This window comes from Cetorhinus maximus, unplaced genomic scaffold (assembly GCF_964194155.1).
Source record: "Cetorhinus maximus unplaced genomic scaffold, sCetMax3.hap1.1 HAP1_SCAFFOLD_1486, whole genome shotgun sequence".
In the NCBI taxonomy this organism is placed as follows: Eukaryota; Metazoa; Chordata; class Chondrichthyes; order Lamniformes; family Cetorhinidae; genus Cetorhinus; species Cetorhinus maximus.
In genome coordinates this window covers 6,045-31,570 of record NW_027597427.1, presented here as the reverse complement: position 1 = coordinate 31,570, position 25,526 = coordinate 6,045, and the positions used below count along the sequence as shown (strand labels likewise).

General features: G+C 45.4%; 1 pseudogene; it reads left to right on the top strand.

Moving 5' to 3' along the window:
* The first annotated feature begins 3,917 nt into the window (after positions 1-3,917).
* LOC144676297 (uncharacterized) lies at positions 3,918-16,478 on the top strand (annotated as a pseudogene).
* The last annotated feature ends 9,048 nt before the right edge of the window (positions 16,479-25,526 follow it).

The following is a 25,526-nucleotide window of genomic DNA, read 5'->3' as shown; positions in this document are numbered from 1 at the left end:
GGAAATTATAACTTGGAAACAAATCATTACACATGAAAAAGAGGTTGTTTTAATTTTGATAGTGTAAATTACAGTTCTTACAAAGTTTAAAATTTTGAGGTTTGGTTCTTGATAAAGTTCTCAAAAGGGAATTTTCATTTTAAAAGGTTTGCCAACAATTGGCACTAATTCAAATGCTGCAAGCTTTTGTATTTGTAAAGTCTGTTCCCAAAATATGAAGCTAAGCTCAAGACCTTGACAAAGTTTGGCAGAAATCCAATTTTTGGCCGAGTTAATGAATCTGGGATAATTCTCAAAGAAAAGGGTCAGACACAATTTAGTGGGTTACTTTTGAGACAATAAAATGTTTGAGAAGAAGTTAAGGAAGCAAAACATGTCAATACCTGATTTCTGTTTTTAATTTTAATATTTTATTTATTTTAAAGTCTCTCCAGGCAACCTGAACAAGATAAGATGGTAGCTGTTGCATGTGTAAAATGGTATGAGGCAAGTAGGAGAATGAGTCAGGGAAAGAGGACATAATGTACAAACTGTTTTAAGGGAAATTAATTTGATAATTTGGCCATCATCTGAGGCATTGGAACTGCACAGGGGGAGATAAGCAAAGATTTAGAGACAGAGATCCTCGTTGACAATAGAGAAACTGAACTCAAGAGAATCTTAGGATGATCATGGTCAGGGAAAAAAAACTTAGAGGTAAAACTATGTGGAATCTGTAGTTCAGGAATTGAAATGTAAGGAGAAATAATACTTAACAACAATTTAGCACAGGATGGATACAGGTAAATGGAAAGCTGGAAAAAGGCTAAATAGATGTATTACTGGTTATATTAATGTGCCTGCGAGCTACAAAAAGGAAGACCACAGGATTAACACCTTGATGACAGGCAGAGTTAAGTGGTTCCCAGAGAGAACCATCACTGGAAGTGAAGATACTGAGCCATTGAAAGATAGGATAAGAAGGTGCATAGTAGAGTTGTTTAAGGAATTGAGGTCTGACATGAGACAGCAGCAGGAGAGAGTAAACTGGAAGGAGTGGTGGTGCCTATCCAGATGGATTCAGATCAGGGAACTCATTTCACAGGGAGAGTCATTAAAGAGTGTGTAATCTTATGGAGATTAAACAGAAATTCCATATTCCTTACCACTCCCAGAGTTCAGGGATGGTGGAAAGGATGAACTGAACTTTAAAAACATCTATAGCCCAAGCAATTCAGGAGACAGGCAACAGTTGGGCCACGGTATTGCCCAGCATTCTGATGTGCCTTAGGGCTACACCAAATAGAACTACCAGGTTCACCTCATTGAATTGATGACAGGAAGGGCCATGCAATTACCTGAAGGCATTTTAGTGGGATACGGAGATGTAGGGCCACTGAAAGGAAAAATACGGACTATGTAAGGGAATTAAGTAAGCAATTGCATGAGTTAAGGAAGGAAGTCAGAGACCGACAGGTGATTAAGGATATGGAAACAGGCAAATCCAAAGAGCAACAATGGACCAAGTGGGGAATAAGGTGATGGTCAAGGTGAGCTCGGAGCGAACAGGCATGGACCATATGAGGTAATTATGACAGGTGATACATGCGCACTTGTAGATATGAGAACGGGAAGTAAATGGAGGCATTACACACAGTTAAAGATACATGACAATTGACCAAGCGGTAACCTGGAGAACGGGAGCCAATGTTAATGTCTCCACAGATCTATGATCCTGGTCGTGGGCGTATCAGTACTGGCAACAAGGTCAGGGATCATCACTGCTCATCCCGCACTGCAGGAGGAACCTTGGTACAGCACGGACAGTGCTGAATGCGACACACAATGGGGAATGATAAATGTAACAGTGGGAGAACAAATGCTTTCAAATTGTAGTAAGGGTTTGCTTCAGATCGGGCATGGGAGGTCCGCCACTACCCAGCCACCTTCCACACCTACTTCCACAGTCCGAGTAGAGATAATTGAAGCCCCTCAAACCACACCGACTGATCCATCTTGTCTGACTATGCATCCAGGACTGACAAATGGTTTGGTACTGGTTAATCAGAAGTTTTGTATGATAGTGTACACCAGGAGCCGGTACCCATAGTCTTGAATGTATCCGGTGTCATTCTGCCCCAATGGTGCTCAACCCATACACAAGCACTCTATATGGCTCTGACGTGCCAATTGATGACTGAAGCAGTTCAGTTCAATGGCAAGATGCGATCAGGCTTGGGAGGGAACCGCGTTAAGCGCAGCCTGATAAATGATGCCGCTATGATATTCAGTATAGGGACATCAGTGGTTAATTCAGAACCTGGCAACTGTTGACCAGAAGGTCTGTACCCTGAGCTTTAAGCTTAAGGAGATTCTAGAGCGGGGACAGGGGAATCTAGGATACCCAATTAGATACGGACCAGGACGTGACACGGTTAATCCAAAGCCTGGCTACTTTGCTCGAAAGTCATGTGGGGACTATCAATAAATTAATTGAAATAGGGAAAGATATTACAGACGAAGCGAGCAGAAATGATGTATGCAGCACCTATGGATCTTGGGCACCGGAACAAGCCCGAGAAAATTTAATACAAATTAATGAAGGAGTAGTCCCTTTATGGGTAACTAATGAGCATTTATTGAATCTCTCACGACACAAGAATCATGACTTGACCGGTTGCCAGCTCAGAGGTTTGACACGCGTATATAGAATGAATGTTGAATGTATAGTGAATAGTAATATACTAATAGGCATTGTATTAGTAATACCTGTCATACCTATGTCAGGACATTATATAGAGTAGAAAATATTGGGGCAAAGGGGGGATGAACAGAATGGCACAGCAGATGTGGGTTGCGCCTGGGTTTTTCACCATGGCAGCTAAAATACCTTCACAATGTCTGCTTTGCCAATGACATAACCCAGGCAAGATGCCCACAGTGACTGCTGGTATGGGTCCCCAGCCATGGGGCCCATTTGTACACCTTCAAATGGACTTTATACAAATGCCTAAATGTATGGGATGTAATTATGTTTTAGTTATAGTATGTTTGTTCTCGCGATGGGTGGAGGCGTATCCCACCTGACGAAATGATGCTGTTGTTGTTGCAAAATTGTTGTTACGTGAATACATACCCAGTTTTTGGAAACCAGAGATTTTATCAAGTGATAATGGACCTCATTTTATCGCTAAAGTGATAAAGGAACTGTTGAAGTCCTTACAATGCAACCATCACCTTTCCTGTCCATACCACTCCCAGTCTACTGGGGCGGTGGAAAGAAAGAAAAACTCAGAAAAAGCCCACCATTGAAGATTGCCATCAATACCAGCCCGGAGACCTAGTCCTGGTTAAGACCTTCAGGAGAAAGAACTGTTTGAAACCTCGATGGGAAGGACCTTTCCAAGTCCTGCTCACCACCCATATGGCCGTGAAGGTTGAAGGACGACCCTTGTGGATCCACGTATCATACGTCAAGCGGACGCTGGCCTCGGACGGAAGTGCTTATGCAGGAACTTTAACTGAGCCGTCAGAAAGTGGACTCTGATGTGGATCCTGTCCTGCGTGGTTCTTGCGGGGGCATGGACTACCAATTCTGCGGTTCAATGAATGCAGGCTGTAGCCTCGCAAGTTAATCGGACTAAATGTTGGATTTGTTAACCCCTCCTCCTCAGAGATGCATTTTTTGGTTTTCTTCTCAGATTCTACATGGTCCCTAGGTAATACAGGGGCCCTCATTCATCAAACGCCCATTTGGGGTCAAGAGCCTTACTATTCACTCTCTTCACAACCATCTAGGGCCTGTGAAGCGCCATAAACGATCAACCTGGAACCCGCTTGTCACCTGCAACACCGGATTCCACAAATTTTTCCGGGCCCTCATCCCAGGTCTAGGGGTCTCATAGCTGGAAAAGGCCATTATTAATATTTCTGCTACAATGGAACTCATTGAGAACAAGACTGTTGATGCCATTCAGAGTTTGCAGTTGGAAGCTAAGTCCCTTTCCAAGGTTGTCCTCCAGAACCGTATGGCCCTGGATTTCCTGCTAGCAGCGCAGGGGGGAGTCTGTGCAACTATTAATGAAACATGTTGTTTCTACGTTAACAAGGATCAGAGAATTGAGACTGATGCACATTTCATTCAGGACCAAGTGCGCCTCCTCCATGCAGTTGCCCAGGAAAAATCCTTTGACTGGTGGGGGTGGCTCCCTAATATCGGTGGGTGGTTTGGGGGCCTTTTCAAAACCCTCCTCAAATACCTTGTCATAGGTCTTGCCCTGCTTATTGTTTTGTATGCTCATCCTCTGTTGCATCTGATCTGTCTGCCACCTACAGAACCTCCAGCGTCCTAGTGGCAAGCCAGTTATCTATTCCCTCCCTCTCCTCAGGAATCAGGACCCCACTGAGGATGAAGTCCAGCAACTAGGATACTTAGAACTTGGCTAAGGGTGGTGGATTGTCCTTGCAAGACAAAAGGGGGGAAGTGTGCTGGCCTAGGCAACTATAGAGAACCCATTTAATGCTAAAAGGGTTAATGGGGAAGTTGAATTATATGCCTAGGCCTAAGAGAAAAATACTGCAACCTTGAGAACAATACCATCTTGTCTGACCCCAGTTGTAGGATGAGCCCTGAGACATTCCATTTTGTTCTTTCTCAGGCTGAATATAATCAGGATCGTGATAAGCATTTGCGGAACATCTGTTGTGCTGGGAATGAAAATTTACTGAAATATGGATTGGTCAGTTAACTTATGCAAATAAGCAGATAGGTTTGTGCAAAATTTACTGATTGGCTGTAAAAATGCTTTTAACAGGTCTGCGTGTATTCTGCTACAAGATGGTACAGTAGCTCTCATTGTATTATCTCCCTTGTGAACAAGTAATAAATGGGGTTTCTAAGTATTAATGATGCCTTGGTGTGATTAAGACAGAAGGGCAGAGAGTAATTGGCTTAAAAGTTTTAATTTAAAGGGATAAGTCATGGCAGGAGCGCTCAAGGCCGTGGTGTGCTCCTCGTGCTCCATGTGGGAAGCCGGGGACATTTCCAGTGCCCGGGACCAGCATGTGTGCAGGAAGTGTGTCCAGCTGCAGCTCCTGGAAGCTCAGGTTTCAGAGCTGGAATAGCGGTTGGGGACACTGTGGAGCATCTGCGAGTCTGAGAGCATTGTGAATCGCACGTTTAGAGAGGTAGTCACACCGCAGATGAAGGGACTTGAGGAAGGAAGGGAATGGGTGACCACCAGGCAGTCCATGAGAAACAGGGCGGTTGTTCAGGAGTCCCCTGGGGTCCCGCACAAAAATCGGTATTCCGTTTTGGAGGCTGATGAGGGCGCTGGTTCCTCCAGGGAGTGCGGATAGAGCCAAGCTTCTGGCACCACAAGCAGCCTGTCTGTACAGGAAGGGAGGAAGAGCAATAGTAACAGGAGATTCTAAGGTCAGGGGAACAGATAGGCGCTACTGTGGACGTCAACGTGACTCCAGGAGGGTACGTTGCCTACCTGGTGCCAGGGTCCGGGATGTCACTGAACAGCTGCAGGGCATCCTAAAGGGGGAGGGTGATAAGGCAGAGGTCATGGTACATGTTGATACCAATGACATAGGTAGAAAGAGGGATGAGGTCTTGCATCAAGAATTCAGGGAGTTAGGTAGTAGACTAAAAAGCAAGACCTCTCGGGTTGTAATCTCTGGATTACTCTCAATGCCATGTGCTAGCAAGCTCAGAAATAGAGGAATAGCACAGATGAATACTTAATGAATGGCTTAAGAGTTGGTGCAGGAGGGAGGGTTTTAGATTCCTGGATCACTGGGACCGTTTCGGGGGAAGGTGGGACCTGTGCAAGCGGGAAAGTCCACATCTGAACCAGAGTGGGACTAACATCCTTGCGGGCGGGTTTGCTAGTGCTATTGGGAGGAGATTAAACTAATTCAGCAGGGGGAGGGGACACAATGTTAGCAGAATAGGGACACGTCATAATATAGTAAAACAATCAAGTCAGACGGAGTACAGCTGCATTAAGCTTCAAGGGAGTAAGGCAAGGCTGGATGGCCTCTACTTTAATGCCAGGAGTATTACAGGTAAAACGGATGAGTCAAGGGTGAGGATTGACACATGGAATTGTGATATAGTAGCCATCACTGAGACGTGGTTGAGGGAGGGGCAGGATTGGCAGCTCAACATTCCGGGATATAGAATCTTCAGGGGAGGGGATAAAAGAGGAGGAGGCGTTGCATTATTAGTTAAGGAGTCAGTTACTGCAGTAACGAGAGATGATATCTTGGAGGGGGCATTGAATTAAGCTTTTTGGGTAGAGCTTAGGAATAAAAAAAGGGGCAGCCACATTGTTAGGTGTTTATTATAGACCCCCAGATAGTCAGTGGGAAGTTGAGGAGCAAATTTGTGCACAATTTGTGGAGGTGAGTAAAAACAATAACAATAGGGTAATTATATTAGGTGATTTCAACTTTCCCAACATTAATTGGGATAGACATAGTGTTAAGGGTTTGGATGGAGTGGATTTCTTGAAATGTGTACAGGAGAACTTTTTAGGTCAATATGTAGAGGGTCCAACAAGGGATGGCTCATTACTGGACCTACTTCTGGGGAATGAAGCCGGACAGGTGGCTGAGGTGGTGGTGGGCGAGCATTTAAGTGATAGCGACCACAACATGGTACAGTTTAAGTTTGTTATGGACAAAGAAATCGACAAATTGCAAAAAAAATGTTTTGGATTGGGGGAGAGTGGATTTTAGTCAAATAAGGCAGGATCTGGCCAAGGTAGCCTGGGAACAGTTACTTGTGGGGAAATTTAGAGAGGAACAGTGGGGGGGGTGTTCAAAAAGGAAATGGGGAGGGTACAGGCTCAACATGTTCCCTCTAGGGTGATAGGAAGGAGTAACAAACCCAGAGAACCATGGATGACCAGAGATATTCAGGTTACGATGAAAAGGAAAAGAGAGGCTTTTAGCAGGTTCAAGGGAAGCACATCAGCAGAGGCATTAGTGGAGTACAGAAAGTGCAGGGTGGAGCTTAAGAAAGCAATTAGGAGAGCAAAGAGGGGATATGAGAAAGCTCTGGCTGGTAAAAGTAGGGAAAATCCCAAGATATTCTTTCAGTATATCAATGGGAAGAGGATAACCAGGGAAAGAGTAGAGTAAGGGACCAAGGGGGCAATCTATGGGTGGAGCCAGAGGACATCACTAGAGTTTTGAATGAGTACTTCATATCTGTCTTCACCCAAGAGAATGGGGATGAAGGTATCGAACTCGGGGAGACTGCGAGGTTCTTAAGCAAATTGATATAGGGAGTTACAAGGTATTGGGGGTGTTGACAGGCTTAAAAGTGGACAAATCTCTAGGTCCAGATGATTTGTGTCCCAGACTGCTGAGGGAGGCAAGGGAGGATATCGCAGGGGCTCTGACCCAATTTTTAAATTCCTCTCTGGCCACGGGGGAGGTGCTAGAGGACTGGAGAACAGCTAATGTGGTTCCGCTGTTTAAGAAAGGTTGTAGAGATAAGCCAGGGAACTACAGGCCAGTGAATCTCACGTCAGTGGTAGGGAAACTATTGGAGAAAGTTCTGAAGGAGGGTATCTATCTCCACTTGGAGAAGGAAGGTTTGATCAGGGATAGTCAGCATAGCTTTGTCAGAGGGAGGTCATGCCTAACAAATTTGATTGAATTTTTTGAGGAGGTGACCAGGTGTGTAGATGAGGGTAGTGCAGTTGATGTAGTTTATATGGATTTCAGCAAAGCCTTTGACAAGGTCCCACATGGGAGACTTATAAAGAAGGCAAATGCACATGGGATACAGGGTAATTTGATAAGGTGGATTCAAAATTGGCTTAGTTGTAGGAGACAAAGGGTGATGACAGAAGGATGCTTCAGTGACTGGAAGCCAGTGTCCACTGGCGTACCACAGGAAACTGTGCTGGGTCCCCTATTATTTGTCATTTATATAAACAACACAGATGACTATGTGGGGGGTAGGATTAGTAAGTTTGCGGATGACACAAAGATTGGCTGGGTGGTTAACAGTGAGGTTGAGTGTCTTAGGATACAGGAAGATATAGATGGGATGGTCAAAGGAGCAGATAAGTGGCAGATGGAATTTAACCCTGAAAAGTGTGAGGTGATACACTTTGGAAGGAGTAATTTGACAAGGAAGTATTCAATGAACGGCATGACACTAGTAAGTTCTGAGGAACAAAGGGACCTTGGCGTGTGTGTCCATAGATCTCTGAAGGCAGAGGGGCATGTTAGTGGGGTGGTGAAAAAGGCATATGGGACACTTGCCTTTATCAATCGAGGCATAGATTACAAAAGTAGGGAGGTCATGTTGGAGTTGTATAGAACCTTAGTGAGGCCACAGCTGGAGTAATGTGTGCAGTTCTTGTCGCCACATGATAGGAAGGATGTGATTGCACTGGAGGGGGTGCAGAGGAGATTCACCAGGATGTTGCCTGGGATGAAACATTTAAGTTATGAAGAGACGTTGATTAGACTTGGGTTGTTTTCATTGGAGCAGAGAAGACTGAGGGGCAACATGACCGAGGTGTACAAGATTATGAGGGGCATGGACAGGGTGGATAGGGAGCAGCTGTTCCCCTCAGTTGAAGGGTCAGTCATAAGGGGACATAAGTTCAAGGTGAGGGGCAAGAGATTTAGGGGGGATGTGAGGAAAAACTTTTTTACGCAGAGGGTGGTGACAGTCTGGAATGCACTGCCTGGGAGGGTGGTGGAGGCGGTTTGCCTCACATCCTTTAAAAAGTACCTGGATGAGCACTTGGCATGTCATAACATTCAAGGCTATGGGCCAAGTGCTGGTAAATGGGATTAGGTAGGTAGGTCAGATGTTTCTCGCGTGTCGGTGCAGACTCGATGGGTCGAAGGGCCTCTTCTGCACTGTGATTCTGTGTGAAGTGTACACACCCAGCTCGCTGAATACAATGGCAAAATACCATGAATGCTGGAAATCTGATATATATGTTCAGAAACTGCTGGAAAGACTGAGGTTAGGCAACATCTGTGGAGAGAGAAACAACCTCTCTGCAGCCTTTGATATGTCCAACCACACTATCCTCCTCCTCCAACTCTTCTCTGTTTTCCAGTCAGTCGGACTGCTATCATTTGGCCCCCTTTTGCCTCTTCAGTTGTAGCCAGAGAATTTCCTGCAATGGTTAATCTTCCCACCCCCATCGCTCTGGAGTCCGACCAAGGGTCTATCCTCAGTCCCCACCTATTTCTCATCCACACACTGCCCCAGTGTAAAACCATCTGATGACCTGATGTCAGATTCACAGAGGGTCTCTTACAATCTGTCCCATTTTACCTCGAGTCAGAAAGAAATGCCACTCACCACCAGACACACACAAAACTATTCATAAAGGAATGGCAAGCAGACAGCTTCAAGAGGGAGAGAAATTATTTGAGGATCGGGCCATGGAGTGGAGCACCTTAGATCTACAATCTTAACTGGGCCAGGGGCTAAATGGAGGACAGGCCCTTCAGCAGCAGTAAGTGAGATGAATTCAAAACTGGGAGAGTCAAACTTTTGTACTTTTACTCCACAGTCTGGAGAAAACAGTCTCTCACCAGTCACAGAAAACCAATGTAGAATGTAGTCCCGTGTTATCCATGTGTCTGAGATGCGGGAGTGCAGTGAAGATGGAGGATGGGGCAGTGAAGAAGAGATGCTGGAGGGTGAATGAGGGGGATGTGGGTTGAAGTTGGGCAGATGGAGGTGAGGGATGGGAGGTGAAGGAACATTAGAACAGGAATAGGCCATTCAGCCCGTCAAGCCTGTGCACCAGTCAATTAGATCACGGCTGATCGGCCTCACTGCCACTTTCCCGGACTAGCTCCATTTCCCTTGATGTAATTGGTCTCCTGAAATCTATCGATCTCTGTCTTGAACATGCTTAATGGTTGAGTTTCCACAGCCCTCGAGGGTAGCAAAATCCAAAGATTTACCACCCTCTGAGTGAAGAAATTCCTCCTCGTCTCAGTCTTAAATGGCTTACCCCTTATTCTGAGATTACGTCCACTGGTTTTAGACTCTCCAGCCAGGGCAAACATTTTATCTATATCCACCCTGTAAGAATTTTGTAAGATTCAATAAGGTCACCTCTCATTCTTCAAAATTCTAGGGATACAGACCCAGTCTCCTCAATTTCTCTTCGTAAAACAATTCTGCCATCCCAGGGATTAATCCGGTGAATCTTTGTTGCATTCCTTCTATGGCAAGTATATCCTTCCTGAGATAAGGGGACCAAAACTGTGCACAATACTCCAGGTGAGGTCTCAACAAGGCTCTTTATAACTGCAGCAAGACATCCTTGCTGCTGTACACAAATCCCCTTGCGATGAAGGACAACTTACCATTTGCCTTCCGAATTGCTTGCTGCACCTGCATGCTAACTTCTACTGACTCATGAACAAAGACATCCTTTGGATATTGGCACTTCCCAACCTCTTACCATTTAAGAAATACTCTACCTTTCTGTGATTTCTACCAAAGTGAAAAACTTCACACTTATTCATATTATATTCAATCTGCCATGTTCTAGCCCATTCACTTAGCCTGTCCAAATCCTCTTGAAGCCTCCTTGCATCTTCCTCACAACTTATGTTCCCACCCAGTTTGGTGCCATCAGAAAATTTGGAAATATTACAATTGATCCCTACATCCAAATCATTTATACAGATTGTAAACAGCCGTGCCCCAGCACTGATCCCTGCGGTACCCCACTAGTCAGCCTGCCATCCTGAGAATGATCCGTTTATTCTATTTTCTGCTTTCTGTCTGTTAACCAATTCTCAATCTATGCTAGTATGTTTTCCCAATCCAATTTTTAAAAATTTTATTTACTAACCTCCTGTGTGGGACTTTATCAAAAGCTTTCCAAAGATCCAAGTACACATCCACTGGTTCTACTTTATCTATGCTGCAAGACATGTCCTCAAAAAATTCCAACAAATTTGTCAAACATGATTTCCCTTTCATAAATCCACATTGACTCTGCCCAATTTTACCAATCTTTTCTAAATGTCCAGTTATCACATCCTTCATAATACATTTTAACATTTTCCCTACTACTGACGTCAAACTAACAGGTCTGTAGTTCTCCATTCTCCCTCTTTTTTCCTTCTTAAATAGTGGGGATACATTTCCTACTTTCCAGTCTGCAGGGACCTTTCCAGAATCTAGTGAACTTTGAAAGATAACCAGCAATGCATCCGCTATCTCTCTCAGCCCCCCTCCTTCAACACTCAGAGATGAAGCTCATCTGGTCCAGGGGATTTATCAACCATCAATCCAAGGAGGGGGATGGGGGGAGTGAACGACAGGTGATGGGGGGGTGAACATAAGAAATAGGAACAGGAGTCGACCATTCAGCCCCTCAAGCCTGCTCCGCCATTCAATAAGATCATTGCTGATCTTCGTGTGTTTTGATTTCCAAATTCCCATCTAACCCGATAACCTTTGATTCTCTTGCCTAGCAAGAATCTATCTACATCTGCCTTAAAAATATTCAATGACCCCGCCTCCACCACCTTCTGAGGCAGAGAGTTCCAATGTCGCACAATCCTCAGAGAAAAAATTCTCTTCATCTCTGTCATAAAAGGGCGACCCCTAATTTTGAAACAGTGACTCCTGGTTCTGGATCACCCACAAGAGTAAACATCCTTTCGACATCTAACTTGTCAAGGCCGTTCAGGATCTTGTATACTTCAATCAAATCACCCCTTACTCTTCTAAACTCCAGTGGAAACAAGCCTAGTCTGTCAAACCTTTCCTCATAAGACAACCCACTCATTTCAGGTATCAATCTAGTAAACCTCCTTTGAATCACCTCCAATGCATTTACATCCTTCCTTAAATAAAGAGACCAAACTTGCACACAGTATTCGGGGCCTTGTATAACTGAATCATAACATCCTTACTTTTATGTTCAATCCCTCTTGTAATAAAGGATAGCATTCCATTAGCTTTCTTAATTACTTTCTGTACCTGTATACTAACTTTTTGTGATTCATGCACTAGAACACCTAGATCCCTCTGCGCCTCAGAATTATGCAGCCGTTCTCCATTTAAGTAATACTCTGCTTTTTTGTTCTTCCTGCCAAAGTGAACAACTTCACATTTTCCCACATTAAACTCCATTTGTCAGATCTTTGCCCACTCAACCTATCTATATCCATCTGCAACCTCCATGTCTTCTTCACAATACTTTCACACCTATCTTTGTGTCATCTACCAATTTAGCTACCATGTCTTCACTACCCTCATCTAAGTCATTGATGTAAATCGTAAAAAGTTGAGGCCCCAGCACAGACCTCTATGGGACTCCACTCGTCACATCCTGTCAATCAGAAAAAGACCCATTTATGCATACTCTTTGCTTTCTGCTAGCCAGCCAATCTTCTATCCATGCGAATGTTACCCCCTACACCACCGCTTTTATTTTCTGTGATGACCTTTGATGTGGCGCCTTATCAAATGCCTTCTGGAAATCCAAGTACAGTACGTCTACAGGCTCCCCTTTATCCACTGTGCATGTTGCTCCTTCAAAAAAACTCAAATAAATTTGTTTAACATGGTTTTGTTTTCACAAAACCATGCTGACTTTTCCCGATTGCCTTGAGCCCTTCCAAGCGTCCAGCTATAACCTCCTTAATGATTGATCTGAATAACTTCCCCATGACAGATGTCAAACTAACTGGACTATAGTTTCTTGTTTTCTGCCTCTCTCCCTTCTTGCATAGAGGGGTTATATTTGCTACTTTCTAGTCCGATGGAATCTTTCCAGAATCTAGCGAATTTTGGAAAATTAACACCAGCACATTGACTACCTCATTAGCCAACCTCTTTTAAGACCCTAGGATGTAGTCTATCGGGACATGGAGACTTACCAGCCTGCAGCTTGATCAGTTTGCTCAGTGAAATCCCCAGTGATTTCAATTTCACCAAGTTCCTTTCTCCGTTCACCTCCTGATTTACAGCTATTACTGGAATGCTTTTTGTATCCTCTGTAGTGAACACAGAAGCAAAATATTTGTTCACTTCTTCCGCCATTTCCTTATTATCTACTATTAACTCCCCACTGGCGTGCTCTAGAGGACCAACACTCACTTTACTTACTCTTTTCCTTTTTAAATACCTGTAGATACTCTTGTTATCTGTTTTTACATTTCTAGCTAGCTTCCTCTCATGCCCTAATTTCTTTCCCCTGATGAACCTTTTGCCATTCTCGGCCGTTCTTTATGCTCTGTCCGATCATCTGTCCTGTCGCTCATTTTATGTTTTTTCCTTAAGTTTGATACTTTCCTTAACATCTTTAGTTCACCACAGATGGTGGGTCCTCCCCTTAGAATTTTTCTTTATAGTAGGAATATACTTATTCTGAGTCCTCTTAAATATCCCCTTAAAGAAGAGGGAATGGGGGGGTGAAGGAGGGGGGAATGCGGGGGTGGGGGGGGGGGGCTGAGGAGGGAGGGATGGGAGTGAAGGAGAGGGAATGGAGGGGTGAAGGGGGGGAATGCGGGGGGGGGTGAAGGAGGGAGGAGGGGGATGGTGGTAAAGGGGGGAGTAAAGGAGGGGGAATGGGGGTAAAGGAGGGGGGAATGCGTGGGAGTGAAGGGGGGGATGGGGGTAAATGGGCAGGTGAAGGAGGAGGGATGAGGTACTGGGGGTTAAACAGCTTCGATCCCGGGGTGGGATTTACGAGTGCGCACCTCCAATTCCAGTCCCGCCCACGTGGCAAACGCTCGGTCTCGCACTTCCTCAGATTCGAACTCCCAAACTCCGGTGTGTGTCCCCAAGGGCCTGCGCAGAACCCGAAGGAGCAGTTGATCATTGATGTCCCACCCTATCGGAGTGATTGGATCAGCAGAATGATCGACTGTTGATTGTGGGCTGGAGTTCAATGTAGTCTTGCCCTTGATTGGCTGGGAGTGACGTCAATAATAGAGCTAGCCACTCAGCCCATTCCCTCCTCCGCCTCTTTGTCGGGACTGAAAACCAAGTGAAGAGACGGTGTGTGAAGAAATAGAATTTATAATAATTACATCACATAATATCCACACTAATGTTCAGGACTGAATATCCAGTGAGTGAAGGAGCAGAGTTTATACAGATTGTATCCCATAATATCCACATTAATGTTCAGGACTGAATATCCAGTGAATGAAGGAGCAGAGTTTATACAGATTGTATCCCATAATATCCACATTAATGTTCAGGACTGAATATCCAGTGAGTGAAGGAGCAGAGATCAGCTTAAGTTTTTCTGACACAATCCGAGAATTGTCCAGAACTAAGATAAAAGCAAAACACTGTGGATGCTGGAAATCTGAAACAACTCTGTCTCTTTCTCTCCACAGATGCTGTCAGACCTGCTGAGTTTTCCCAGCTTTTTTTGTTTTTATCCAGAACTTTCTGATTTTCTTTTTCTTATTGGACTTTGTTTATCATCCCTTCAGAGGGCAGTTAAGAGTCAATCATTCATGTGTGGGACTGGAGTCACACGTAGCCCAGACCAGGCAGTTGTAGCAGTTGAACGACAATGTTTGGTGTTTATGACAACTGGAAAGTTTTCATGTTTTTATTTTGATTCTATTGCACAAACGTCACAATTTATTTACTCTGAAGATGAAACTGGTCTTCGCAAACTCATAGTGAATTGATAGCCCACTTTACAGTCCTGACTCTCTTTCCAATTGCTCTCAGTGCCTGGGAATATGGGAGGCTGGGCAGAGGAAAGAAAGTAGCCATGTGTCTGCTCCTGGTCACTATCCAGTGTCCCTGCTGGAAACAGAGGGTGTGTCACAGTCAAGTGAGGAAAAAGAAAGGACTTGCACCTGAACACCCACTCAGGGGAATTGCAGACTGGCACTCACTGTGGAACAGTCACTAACTGAGTGAAGGAGGAGAGCAAGTTGAAGGAAATCATGTTTTCTCTTTTTGTTTGAAGGAAGGATTGCACCGTACTGCATCAGAGAATGCAGAGAGGATGGACATCGCAGATAGATCCTAACCATCATCCAAGGACCAACTGCACAACTGTGGGAAGACATCCAGTCCCTTCACAGTATTGCTCAACACAGAGAAGGTTGGGCAGTGAACCAACCTTTCCGAAGGTTCGGCTGTGGGCAATCGGTCAGGGTGAGGCTGGGAAGAAATGTGAATGGGCTTCAAGCGTGAGAGCTTCAATCATTTATGGATCCTCATGAACCACTGACTCACTCCTACAGATGACAGGCTGTCAAATATGAGGTGTGTGAGGAGGGATTCACAGGTTCATAAGATCTTCTAACATGCAACGTCCATCTAACATGCACCACCACATGGAAGAAAAACAATTCAAGCATCGGGTATGTGACCAAGACTTTGCACGGTGATCAACAATCGTGCAACACCAACATGTCCATACTGGGGAGAAGCCATTCAAGTGTGAGGTGTGTGACAAATCATTCTCAGGGTCATTGTACTTCTGCATGAACAAATGCAGTCACACTGGGGAGAAGCCATTCATGCAGCAAATCATTCTCACAGTCATTGATCCTCCTCAAATACCAATGCGTGTACACAGGAGAGAAACCATTCATCTGCAACTTTTGTGATAAAGCTTTTGCAACATCTGTGATCGTCCTGATACACCAGAGCATTCACACGGGCAAGAAATCCTTCAGATGTGAGGACTGTGAGATGGCTTTCACCCACTCCTTCGATCTCCTGAGGCACCAGAGGATTCACACCAGGGAGAAGACGTTCAACTGTGAAGTGTACAATGTAGGCTTTGCACATTCATCAGAACTGGTGAAATACCAACGCATTCACACTAGGGAGAGGCCATTCACATGTGAGCAATGAATCCTTCTCATATTCATCGACCCTCCGTGTACACCAACGCATTCACACAGGGAAGAAAGCATTCACATGCGAGGTGTGCAACAAATCGTTCTCACAGTCATCGACCCTGCATGAACATCAACACATTCACACAGGTGAGAAACCATTCATTTGTGAGGTGTGCGACAAATCTTTCTCTGCCTTCTCGAACCTCCGACTACACCAACACATTCACACAGGAGAGAAACCATTCATGTGTGAGGTGTGTGATAGATCATTCTCGCAGTCCTCAACGCTCCGGGAATACCAACGTATTTACACAGGGGAGAAACCATTCATGTGCAGTGTGTGAGACAATTCATTCTTGAGTTTATCGTATCTCTGCTGACATGGAAGTATGCACACAGTGGAAAAATTGTTCAGATGTGAGGTGTGTGAAAAAGCCTTCACACGGTTATCAAGCATCCTGGTCCATCAGACAATCCACACCGGAGAGAAACCCTTCAAGTGTGAGGTTTGAGGTAAAGCTTTTGCAACATCGACAATCCTCCTGAGACACCAGAGGATTCACACAGGGGAGAAACCCTTGAGGTGTGAGGTTTGTGGTAAAGCTTTTGCGGCCAAGCCAACATTTGCTGCCCATCCCTAATTGCCCTTGATATGGTGGCGGTGAGCCACTTTCTTGAATCACTGCAGGCCATGTGGTGTAGGTACAGTCAGGGCCATGGAGAGAAATCATGGTCCTTGGCGCTTCTCCTGTTTCCAGGCCCCTTATCTCGTGCTGGGTGGCGGAGGACTGGGCTGGATGCTCCCGCAGGAGTTGGCGCGTCGCGCGTCAGTGAGTGTCCAGGTCGCAGCCGATGCCATCCAAGACCTAAGGACGGTCGTGCTCGGACCCGATGTCATTTTAGGTCTCGAGGTGGCCCAGGTGCGCGGTGGTCTTCCGGCTGAACGTTCCCCTGTTCGGACGGAATTCCACATTGGCCCCAAGCCCCGAACCCTCCCTCGGGTGCTGGTGCCCCGCAATAGTATGAGCCGCCTCAGGGACATGCCCTCCGTGCCATTTGGCACGGCGCGGAGGAGTTTCCTATACGGACTGCTGCTGCACACCTTCCATTTTCTCGCCCTCGTCCGCCGCCCGGACACGCCCTGGCGTGCCTTGTTGCCGTCCGGCGGCGGAGGCCCCCGATGGGAGGCCCTCTACGGAGGTGTCCTCCCGCTTTCTATCGGGGACCTGGGTTGGAGGGTGTTGCACCGAACCCTCCCTCGCGCTGTGCTTGATTTCTCCCTTGTTATTGTTAATTTAGTTAATTGTTTTAACTCTACAAGAGTTGCACTTTCTAATTGTCCAGCCCCAGTGACCTAATGGATAAGGCACTGGTCTCCTAAACCAGGGATTGTGGGTTCAATTCCCATCTGGGGTTGGGTAAAGTTTGGTTTGGAAATACATTCTGTGACAGTCAAGGAACTTTCTGTTTTCCTGCACCCCTTGCGGAGGAGGTTGTCGGGATTGGTTCTGCGCAGGCCGTGCATCGGGGTGGTCCTTTCAGCTTACGCCGATGACGTGCTACTTGTGGTTAGTGACCCGGCTGACCAGCGGAGAATGCGTGAGTGCCAGGAGGTCTACTCTGCCGCTTCTTCTGCCAGGATCAACTGGGATAAATGTTCTGCACTCCTGGTCGGCCCTTGGCAGATGGATCTCCTACCCGAGGAGCTCAGGTCTTTCACCTGGAGCAGGACCAGCCTCCCCTACATAGGGGTCCATCTCTGTCCTGCCGAGGAATCCTGGCCTGCGAATTGGCAGGAACTGGAGATGAAAGTCACTGCTCGCCTGCGACGCTGGACAGGACTGCTCCGAGTGCTGTCTTACCGGGGTTGAGTTCTGGTTATAAACCAGCTGATCGTCGCCATGTTGTGGTACTGGCTGGTCACTTTGACCCCTCCCCCGGACTTTGTCATGAAAATCAAAAGACTGCTAGTCGACTTCTTCTGGGACAAAAGATTGCACTGGGTCGCTGCTGAGGTTCTGAGTCTCCCGCTTAGGGAGGGCGGTCAGGCGCTAGTGTGTCTATGCATACAGGTGGCCACTTTCTGTCTTCAGACCCTGCAGCGATACCTTTACGTCGAGCCCCCTCCGAGATGGTGTGCCCTGGCGACGTATTTCTTCTGCCAGGTGCACGGCCTGAATTATGACGTGCAGCTCCTGTTTATAGAACAGAGGGGCCTCGGTGGCTCCTTGCAGGCATTGCCCGTCTTTTACCTGGACCTGATCAATGTCTGGAATGTGGTCGACTTGCGACGCAGCTCTCCCCCGTCAGGAGTAGCGGCTATCGTCACAGAGGCGCTGCTCAAGAATCCGCCCCTCCGTCCTTTTCAGTGGCTGGCTCAGAGGAAGGCTGTGGCTGCCGGGGTGACTAGGATCGGGGATGTGCTGGGTGGTGGAGGAGTGGGCTGGATGCTCCCGCAGGAGTTGGTGCCTCGCACGTCTGTGAGTGTCCGGTTCGTGGCCGATGCCATCCAAAACCTAAGGACGGTCGTGCTCGGACCCGATGTAATTTTAGGTCTTGAGGTGGCCCAGGTGCGCGGTGGTCTTCCTGCTGAACGTTCCCCTGTTCGGACGGAATTCCACATTGGCCCCAAGCCCCGAACCCTCCCTCGGGTGCCGGTGCCCCGCAATATCAGCCGCCTCGGGGACATGCCCTCCGTGTCATTTGGCACGGCGCGGAGGAGTTTCCTGTATGGACTGCAGCTGCACACCTTCCATTTTCTCGCCCTCGTCCGCCGCTCGGACGCGCCCTGGCGTGCCTTGTTGCCGCCCAGCGGCGGAGGCCCCCACTGGGAGGCCCTCTATGGAAGTGTCCTCCCAATTTCCATCGGGGACCTAGGGTGGAGGGTGTTGCACGCAGCAGTCCTCTATAATCGGAGAATGTGTAGGTTTACGGACTCCCAGCATACCTGCCCTTTTTGTGGTATTGTGGAGTCCGTGGACCGTGCTTATATAGGGTGTGGTAGGCTGCACTTTCTTTTCAGTTATTTTATTACTGTTTTGTTTGCACTTCAGTCCCACGCTCCTGATCTACGGACACCCGGTGCGGAGAGGGGCTGGGAAGGAGGAGGACCTCCTCGTGAACCTGCTCCTGGACCTGGCCAAGTTGGCCATTAACAGGTCCAAGCAGCGGGCGATCGAGGGGGTGGTCCCGCCCAACTGTTTGGCCCTCTTCCGCGGCTACGTTCGCGGCCGGGTGTCCCTGGAGAGGGAGCATGTGGCGTCTGCTGGCACCCTCGAGGCCTTCCGTGCCCGGTGGGCACCGTGGGAACTGGGGTGTTTTAACGACCCCTTTAATCACATTTTGGTTTGATGTTTGTAAGTTTCCTTTAAACTTTGTCCTTGGTTTTACAGCTGACCTGACTTAGGGGCTGTGTTTGTTTTATCCCTTATTTTGTTAATTTAGTTTAATTATTTGACCCCCAAAAAGAGTTACACTTTCTAATCTCTTACCATTTAGGAAATACTCTGCACATCTGTTCCTTGTACCAAAGTGGATAACCTCACATTCTTCCACATTATATTCCACCTGCCATGTTCTTGCCCACTTGCTAAGTCTGTCCAAATCATCCTGTAGCTGCTTTACATCTTCCTCACAACTCACATTCCTGCCTAGCTTTGCATCATCCGCGAACTTGGAAATATTATATTTGGTCTCCACATCAAATTATTGATATATACTGTGACCAGTTGGGGCCCAAGTACTGATCCTTGCGGTACCCCACGAGTCACAACCTGCCAACACGAGAATGACCCGTTTATTCCTACTCTCAGTTTTCCGTCTGTTAGTCAATCCTTAATCCATGCCACAATATTGCCTCGTACCCCATGTGCTTTTATTTTGCTAATCAATCTCCTGTGGGGGATTTTAGCAAAAGCCTCCTGAAAATCCAAGTATATGACGTCCATTGATTCTCCTTTATCAATTTTTGTTACTAACATCATCAAAAAACTCTGACAAGTTCGTCAAACATGATTTCCCATTCACAAATCCATGCTGACTATGCCCAATTAGATCAAGATTATCCAAGTATCCATTTATCACATCCTTTATGATAAATCCTAGCATTTTCCCTATTACTGATGTGAAGTTTGTTTTTCCTCTCCCTCCCTTCTTAAATAGTGGAGTGACATTTGCTCCCTTCCAAACTTCAGGAACCATTCCAGAATCTATAGCATTTTGGAAAATGATCACCAATGCATCCTCTATCTCTATGGCAACCTCTTTCAACACTCTGGGATGCAGAACATCAGGTCCAGGGGACTTATCAACTTTCAGTCTCATTAATTTCTCCAATACAACCTTCTTACTTATACTAATGTACTTCAACTCCTCATTCTCCCTCGTCCATTGGATCTCTAAATCTGGGAGATTTCCTGTATCTTGCTCAGTGAAAACACACAAAGTAATCGTTTAGCTTCTCTGCTGTTTCTCTATTCCCCATTATGAATTCTCCTGACTCTGCCTGCAATGGACCCACGTTTGTCTTATCCAAACGCTTCCTTTTTACATACCTATAGAAGCTTTTACAGTCCGTTTTAATGTTTTTTGCTGGATAGCATTCAGATTCTACTCTCCTTTTCTTTAACAGTTTCTTGGTCTTCCTTTACTGTATTCTAAAAACCTCCAAATCCACAGGTTTACTACTAATTCTGGCAACTTTATAAGCCTTTTCTTTTAATCTTATACAATCCTTAACTTCCTAAAGATGGTTCCTGCAATCCTTTTATTATATTGAAGAGATATTGTAATCCCAGTTTAGCCAAGTTTTTGGAAATGGCTAATTGGTTTATAATTTGTCAATAATGTGCTGAGTTAACTCCATTGGTTCCAGCTAATTACGCATTTGTCTTGAACTGAAACAATGCCTTCCTTTAAGCCCTGTCTCTTATCGTGATGTCTTTACAGGAGTCCCATTCGTTTAGACAGACTCAACAGCCAAGGACAGGGTATGTTCTTGATAGGAAGGGAGTCCTAGGCCTATGGCTTTTCTCTCCCAGCTGTTACAGCACTTTAATTCTCTCATAAGAAATGTAGAAATAACATAAACAGACTTCTAATTAACTACCAATTATTAATTACTTATCCTTCAATTACCTGAGTAATTGAGGCACTTCCTTCTAATGAAATCATCTGTTGCTAGTTGGTGACTGCTTCGTAACACTGTTTTGGGTTAGTTTGTTGTAAAAGGTCAACAGCATCAACATGGCTTCTTTTTCTGTTCACCTGATGTTAGTATAAAATGGCCGAGTTAAGCAAGCACACTAAAGCCGATTAAAATAAAATATAAAACCTAGGCCAGATTACTAATTTGCAGAAAGTTTTCTCTGAAATGAACGTTGGTTTTGAACCTGTTTTCTGGTCTCTCCCAGGAGGTCACACAGTCTCGGTTGGGCTGGAGAATTCAATATATTTTGCTGCATTTGTGTGGGACAGGCTGGACGGAGCAGAGGACCTTTTCCTGCCTGTCATTTTTCAGATGTTCTTATGTTTTATTTGACTTAAACATAAGAAGTTTAAGATCGGGAATTAAACATGGAAGGAAAATGAACGAACTGTGTGTGTCAGCCAATTTGTACACGGATCCTAGTGAGGAACAGATGGGGGAAGAGCTGAATTCGCTAATGGGGGAATTACAGTCTGGGGATTGTCACAGGGCTCAGCTACACACTGGGTGAAATCTCTGGACCACACACCAGGCAGGGCTCAGATACAATACACAGTCTGCACATACTCTTAATTACCCATCATTTTGTACATTTCTATCAGACCCATCAAGCTTGTCTCATCTGGCAGACAACATCAACATGCTCGCTGCTGTCCCACCACCTAGGAATGCTGTCTCTTGGAATGTGACCATTTCAGGAAAACTCTCGACAATTCCTCTCCTACTCCTTGAGGCTCCAGGAGAGTCACATTCCAATAGAACCGAACCTCGAACTCCCTGGAACTGACAATGTTCTCTCAGGAAATGGTCACGTTTTCATTGAAGAGACTGGAGTGACCCCACTCTCACCTCATGTTGCCGACATTTCTACCAGAACATGACGACTCTGTGACAAGTCGTCCCATCTTGTATCTATCAGCCAGGCTGTCAAAGCTCAGATAGCCAGGTGGTGAATGACAGAACACTGAAGTCAAGTCTTTCTTCATTTCTCAGCTTTTATTTACTGATTCCACACCAAGAATAACAGCATTCTTTCAGTCTGCTTCTACATATGGATAGAAGACACCAGATGTTGCTACTAATATCCTGAAAGCCTCAAACAAATCACCAGTCGACATTCTAAACCCTAGGGAATACAACCCGAGCTGAAAGTGTTAATCTTGTTCCATTATCTAAAGTTTCACATCCTTCCCCAATGTTTATCCCTGACAATGTGAACAAGGGGTTAGCTTTTTACAAGCATACGGTTCAAAGCAATTCTGCCTGTCCGTGTGGTTTAAGCAGGGTTGCTGTATTCATATTACTCAGTTCTGTTGAAGGGTCATGAGGACTCGAAACGTCAACTTTTTTCATCTCTGCCGATGCTGCCAGACCTGCTGAGTTTTTCCAGGTAATTCTGTTTTTGCTGTATTTACTGTTCTGTCTCTACATTAAAAACAATGTAAAAACAGATTGAGGTTTATCATGTCCTTTGTCCATGTTGCTTAAGCAGAGTTGCTGTATGAACTGTTCTGTCTCTATATTAAATCAGGGGTTACACTGCATGTATGTGAATGCACAGGGTATATATAGATAAAATTGGGGAGTTACAGGCACAGATGCCTTGTGGGATTATGATGTTGTGGCAATAATGGAGATCAGGCTTAAGGAAGGGCAGATCTGGGAGTTAATTATACCTGGATACGAGATGTTCAGAAAAAATAGGAAACAGGGAAAAGAGGGAGGGGTGGCGTTTTTAGTTAAAGGGAGTACTGAAGTATTGGAGAAAGAGGATGTGTCGGAGGATTCAAGGACAGAATCGATTTGGCTCGAGCTAAGGAATAAGAAGGGTGCGATTACATTGCTCGGTGTAATATATAGACCACTAGACAGTGGGAAGGATGTAGAGTAACAAATCTGCAAGGAAATTACAGAGAGATGTAAACATCTTGGAGTAGTTATAATGGGGGTTTTAATTACCCGTATTTAGACTGGGATAATGGTAGTGTAAGGGGCATTGAGGGACAAGTGTTCCTCGATTGTGTTCAGGAGAATTTCCTGCAGCAATATGTGTCCAGTCCAACAAGAATGGAGGCACTGCTAGACCTGGTACTTGGGAATGAGGTAGGCCAAGTAGATCAAGTGACAGTGAGGGAACATTTAGGGGTCAGTGATCATTGTATCTTAAGGTTTAGGATGACGGTTAAATGTGACATTGGTCAATCCAGAGTAAGAATAATCAACAAGCAGAGAGCGGCATGCAATGGGGCAAGAACGGAGCAGGGCCGGATAGACTGGAACCAAAGGTTTGTGGGAAAAACAGTAGCTGAACAATGGGCTACCGTCAAAGAGGAGATGGTTTGGGCACGGTCAAGGTATGTTCCCTCAAAAGGGAAAGGCAGGACAAACAAACCCAGAGGTCCCTGGATGACAAAGGAGATAGAAATTATGTTAAAGAAGAAAAAGTGAGCTTACGACAGGTGTCAGGGAGCAAATACAATTGAGATCCAAGCTGAATACAAAAGGTTCAGAAGGGATGTGAAAAAGCAAATACGAGAAGCAAAGAGAGATTATGAAAAAACTGGCAGCTAACATAACAGGAAATCCCAAAGTATTCTGTAAGCACATCAACAGTAAACCCGTGGTAAAAGGAGGAGTAGGGCTGATTAGGGACCAAAAATGGGATTTACACATCGAGGCAAGAGGCGGAGGAGTTAAATGAATACTTTGCATCTGTTTTTACCTATGAGGTAGATGCTGCCCAGGCCATGGTGACAGAGGAGGAAACTCAGTCACTAGCAGGGTTTAAAATTGATAAGGAGCAGATATTGGATAAGCTGTCGGTACTTAAAGTTGATAAGGTACTGGGAGCGGATGAGATGCATCCAAGAATATTGAAGGAAGTGAGAGTGTAAATTGCAGAGTCACTGGCAATAATCTTTCAATGTTCCCTGGATTAGGGAGAGATGCCGGAGGACTGGAGAATATCAAAATTATGCCCTTGTTCAAAAAAGGTTGTAAAGATCTGCCCTGCAGTTACAGACCAGTCAGTTTAACTTCAGCAGTGAAGAAACTTCTAGAAACAATTACTCGGGATAGAATTAATAGTCAGATGGAAAAAATGTGGATTGATTTGGAAGAGTCAGCGTGGATTTGTTAAAGGAAAATCGTGTCTAACTAATTTGCTGGAGTTTTTTAGAGAGGTAAGAGATGTTTGATGAGGGCAAGGCCATTAATGTGGTGTATAAGGACTTCCAAAATGCGTTCAATACAGTTCCACACAACAGACTTGTGAGGAAAGTTATAGATCGTGGAATAGAAGGGACAGTAGCAACATGGGTACAACATTGGTTGAGGGATAGGAAACAGAGAGTAATGGTTAATGGGTATTTCTGGGGCTGGAAGAAGGTTTGAAGTGGAGTTCCCCAGGGGTTGGTATTGGGACTTGCTTTTCTTGATATTATTGCCCATCCCTAATTGCCCTTGAGAAGGTGGTGGTGAGCTGCCTTATGAACTGCTGCAGTCCATGTGGTGTAGGTACACCCACAGTGCTGTTAGGTAGGGAGTTCCGTGTTTTTGACCCAGCGACAGTGAAGGAACAGCGACATATTTCCAAGTCAGGATGGTGAGTGACTTGGAAGGGAATGATCTAGACATTGGTGTGCAGGAGACAATTTCAAAGCTTGCGGACAACACAGAACTTGGGAGAATTGTAAACTGTGAGGATGAGAGCGTAGAACTTCAAAAGGACATTGACACATTGGTGGAGTGGGCAGATAGGTAGCAGATGAAGTTCAATGCGGAGAAGTGTGAGGTGATATACTTTGGTACAAAGAACATGGAGAGACAGTATAAAATAAAGGATACTATTCTAAAGGGTGTGCAGGAGCAGAGAGACCTGGGTGTATCTGTACATAAGTCATTAAAGGTGGCAGGGCAGGTAGAGAGAGCTGTTTCTAAAGCATACAGTATTCTAGGCTTCATTAATAGGTGCATAGAATACAAGAGCAGGGAGGTTATGATGAACTTACTTAAGACACTTGTTAGCCCTCAGATGGAGTATTGTGTACAGTTCTGGGCGCCAGACTATAGGAAGGATACGAATGCATTGGAGAGAATGCAGAAGAGGTTTATGAGAATGGTTCCAGGGATGAGACACTTCAGTTATGAGGAAAGAATGGAGAGGTTGGGACTGTTTTCCTTGGAGAGGAGAAGGCAGAGAGGAGACTTGATAGAAGTTTTCAAAATCATGAGGGGTCTGGACAGAGTCGATAGGGAGAAACTCTTCCCGCACATAAATGGATCAAGAACCAGAGGGCACAGTTTTAAAGTGTTTTGCAAAAGAAGCAAATGCGAGGTGAGAAAACTATTTTTCCCACAGCGAGTAGTTAGGGTTTGGAATGCACTGCCTGGAAGGGTGGTGGACGCAGGTTCGATTGAGGCATTCAAGAGGGAATTGGATGATTATTTAAAATGAAACAATGTGCAGGGGTATGGGGAAAAG